This window comes from Rhinopithecus roxellana, chromosome 7 (assembly GCF_007565055.1).
Source record: "Rhinopithecus roxellana isolate Shanxi Qingling chromosome 7, ASM756505v1, whole genome shotgun sequence".
Classification (NCBI taxonomy): domain Eukaryota; kingdom Metazoa; phylum Chordata; class Mammalia; order Primates; family Cercopithecidae; genus Rhinopithecus; species Rhinopithecus roxellana.
Genome location: NC_044555.1, coordinates 25328921 through 25332761, shown reverse-complemented (window position 1 = coordinate 25332761; position 3841 = coordinate 25328921).

Sequence of the window (3841 nt, the reverse complement as noted above, 5' to 3'; positions counted from 1 at the left end):
CAGCTACTTAGGAGGCTGAGGCAGGAGAATCGCTTGAACCCAAGAGGCAGAGGTTTTAGTGAGCCGAGATTGCACCACTGCACTCCAGTCTGGGCGACAGACTGAGACTCCGTCTCAAAAAAAAAAAAAAAAAAAAAAAAAAACCCTTATTGCCTTATTGTTGTTATATGAGTCATACAAACTTCCATAACTAGTTCATACTCATCACAAGCCTTGGAGGCGGAGTTGGGGGCGGGGAGGAGGCTTTTGTGTGTGTGCGTGTGTGTGTGTGTGTGTGTGTGTGTGACGGAGTCTTGCTCTGTTGCAGTGCAGTGGCATGATATCAGCTCACTGCAACCTCCACCTCCCGGGTCCAAGCAATTCTCCTGCCTCAGCCTCCCGAGTAGCTGGGATAACAAGCTCGTGCCACCACACCCAGCTAATTTTTGTATTTTTAGTAGACACGGGGTTTCACCATATTGGCCAGGTTGGTCTTGAATTCGTGAACTTGTGATCCACCCACCTCGGCCTCCTAAAGTGCTGGAATTACAGGCATGACCACCGCGCCCAGCTGTTTTGCTCAGTTTTAATAATGATAAGTTTATTGGCGGGGCACGGTGGCTTAACCCTGTAATCCCAGCACTTTGGGAGGCTGAGGTGGGCGGATGGATAATCTGAGGTCAGGATTTCGAGACCAGCCTGGCCAACATGAAACTTCGTCTCTACTAAAAATACAAAAATTAGCCAGGCATGGTGGCAGGTGCCTGTAATAATAATAATAATAGTAATAATAGTAATAATAATGTTTATCTCTGATTCTGAGGAGCAATTTCTGATGTTGTTACCCTGAGCTGGCTACCACTTCCAATTCTGCATTCTGCTGTATATACCCCTTACATTGAAAATCTGAATGTCAGATGACCTTCATAACCTACCTCCCTTCAGCATGTTCAAAGCTACCACACGTAGTGTGGGATTCCCAAGCTGGAAGATTTTTTTTTTTTTTTTTGAGACGGAGTCTCACTCTGTCGCAGAGGCTGGAGTGCAGTAGTGTGATCTTGGCTCACTGCAGCCTTTGCCTCCCAGGTTCAAGCGATTCTCATGTCTCAGCCTCCTGAGTAGCTGGGATGATATGTGTGCACCGCATGCCTGGCTAATTTGTATTTTTAGTAGAGACAGGGTTTTGCCATGCTGGCCAAGCTCGTCTTGAACTCCCGACCCCAAGTGATCTGCCTGCCTCAGCCTCCCAAAGTGCTGGGATTACAGGCGTGAGCCACAGTGCCTGGCCCCCAAATTGGAAGATATCTTAAACTGGGATTCTGCTCTCTCTCTTTTCCTTCTTAACCACATATTTTGAAAGACACTTTTTTTTTTTTTTTTTTTTGAGATGGAGTCTCGCTCGGTTTCCCAGGCTGGAGTGCAGTGGCCTGATCTTGATTCATCACAACCTCTGCCTCTCGAGTTCAAATGATTCTCCTGCCTCAGCCTCCCAAGTAGCTGGGACTATAGGCGCCCACCACCATGCCTGGCTAATTTTTTTTTTTTTTTGAGATGAGTCTTGCTCTGTCTCCCGGGCTGGAGTGCAGTGGCGTGATCTCGGCTCACTGCAAGTTCCGCTTCCTGGGTTCACGCCATTCTCCTGCTTCAGCTTCCTGAGTAGCTGGGACTACAGGTGTCTGCCACCACACCCAGCTAATATTTTTGGTATTTTTTTTCGTAGAGACGGGGTTTCACCGTGTTAGCCAGGATGGTCTCGATCTCCTGACCTTGTGATCTGCCCGCCTCGGCCTCCCAAAGTGCTGGGATTACAGGCGTCAGCCACCGCGCCCCACCCGCTTTGCTAATTTAAATTTTTTTTTTTTTTTTTTTGAGACGGAGTCTCGCTCTGTCGCCCAGGCTGGAGTGCAGTGGCCGGATCTCAGCTCACTGCAAGCTCCACCTCCCGGGTTTAGGCCATTCTCCTGCCTCAGCCTCCCGAGTAGCTGGGACTACAGGCGCCCGCCACCTCACCCGGCTAGTTTTTTGTATTTTTTTTTTTTTTTTTTTTTTTTTTTTTTTTTTTGAGGCGGAGTCTGGCACTGTCGCCCAGGCTGGAGTGCGGTGGCCGGATCTCAGCTCACTGCAAGCTCCACCTCCCAGGTTCACGCCATTCTCCTGCCTCCGCCTCCCAAGTAGCTGGGACTACAGGCGCCCGCCTCGTCGCCCGGCTAGTTTTTTGTATTCTTTAGTAGAGACGGAGTTTCACCGTATTAGCCAGGATGGTCTCGATCTCCTGACCTCGTGATCCGCCCGTCTCGGCCTCCCAAAGTGCTGGGATTACAGGCTTGAGCCACCGCGCCCGGCTTGTATTTTTTTTAGTAGAGACAGGGTTTCACCGTGTTAGCCAGGATGGTCTTGATCTCCTGACCTCGTGATCCGCCCATCTCGGCCTCCTTTGGTGCTGGGATTACAGGCTTGAACCACCGCACCCGGCCAATTTAAATTTTTAAAAAAATTTTTAGTAGAGATGGGGTTTTGCCATGTTGACCAGGCTTGTCTTGAACTCCTGACCTCAGGTGATCTTCCCATCTCGGCCTTCCACAATTCTGGGATTACAGGCATGAGCCACTGCACCTGGCCTCAATGACAACTCTATATTTGCTGTCTACACTTCTTCATTTCCTATTTACTCTTCAATTCCCCTCCAACCTGGCTTCCTCCACCACTCCCTATTTCATTTAAATGGTTTTCGCCAAAGTCACCTTGTTGCTGAATCCAATGGACACCCTTCAGGACTAGCCTCACTGCACTTCTTTGAGGTGTTTGATACGGTTGACCACTCCCACCTTCATCAAACATTTCATCCTTTTATTTTTCTCCTTTTTTTTTCCCCCAGAGACGGAGTCTCGCCCTGTCATCCAGTCTGGAGTGCAGTGACGTGATCTTGGCTCACTGCAACCTCTGCCTCCTGGGTTCTAGCAGTTCTTCTGCCTCAGCCTCCCAAGTAGCTGAGACTACAGGCACATGCCACCATGACCGGCTAATTTTTTGTACTTTGGTAGAGACAGGGTTTCACTGTGTTGCCCAGGCTGGTCTCGAACTCCTCAGCTCAAGCAATCCACCTGCCTTGGCCTCCCAAAGTGCTGGGATTACAGGCGTGAGCCACCATGCGCTGATGTAATGCCTGTTCTTTACAGAAAAACTGAGAAGTACAAAGAAAATCACATGGACACAGAGAGGGGAAAAACACATACTGGGGCCTATTGGAGGGCAGAGAGTGGGAGGAGGGAAAGGATCAGGAACAATAACGAATGGGTACTAGGTTTAATGTGTACAGCAAACCCCCATAACACAAGTTTACCTGTGTAACAACCTGCACATGTACCTCTGAACTTAAAAATAAAAGTTAAAACATAACGAAAATAAAGAAGAAATAATGGTTTATAATAAAATAAGAAACTGAAAATTAAAAAAGGAAAATCAGCCGGGTATGGTGGCTCATGCCTGTAATCCCAGCACTTTGGGAGGCTGAGGCAGGCAGATCACCTGAGGTCAGGGGTTCGAGACCAGCCTGGCCAACATGGTGAAGCCCCCATCTCTACTAAAAGTAGAAAAATTAGCTGGGTGTGGTGGCACACACCTGTAATTCTAGCTACTCTGGAGGCTGAGGCAGGAGAATCGCTTGAACCCAGGAGGTAGAGGTTGCAGTAAGCCAAGATTGTGCCATTGTACTCCAGCCTGGGCAACAGAGTGAGACTCTGTCTCATAAAAAAAAAAAAAAAAAAAAAAGAAAAGAAAAGAAAAGAAAGAAAAAAAAAGAAAAAACAAAACCATAAGGGTGAAAATAAAGATAGTCACCGGGCACAGTGGCTCAAGCCTGTAA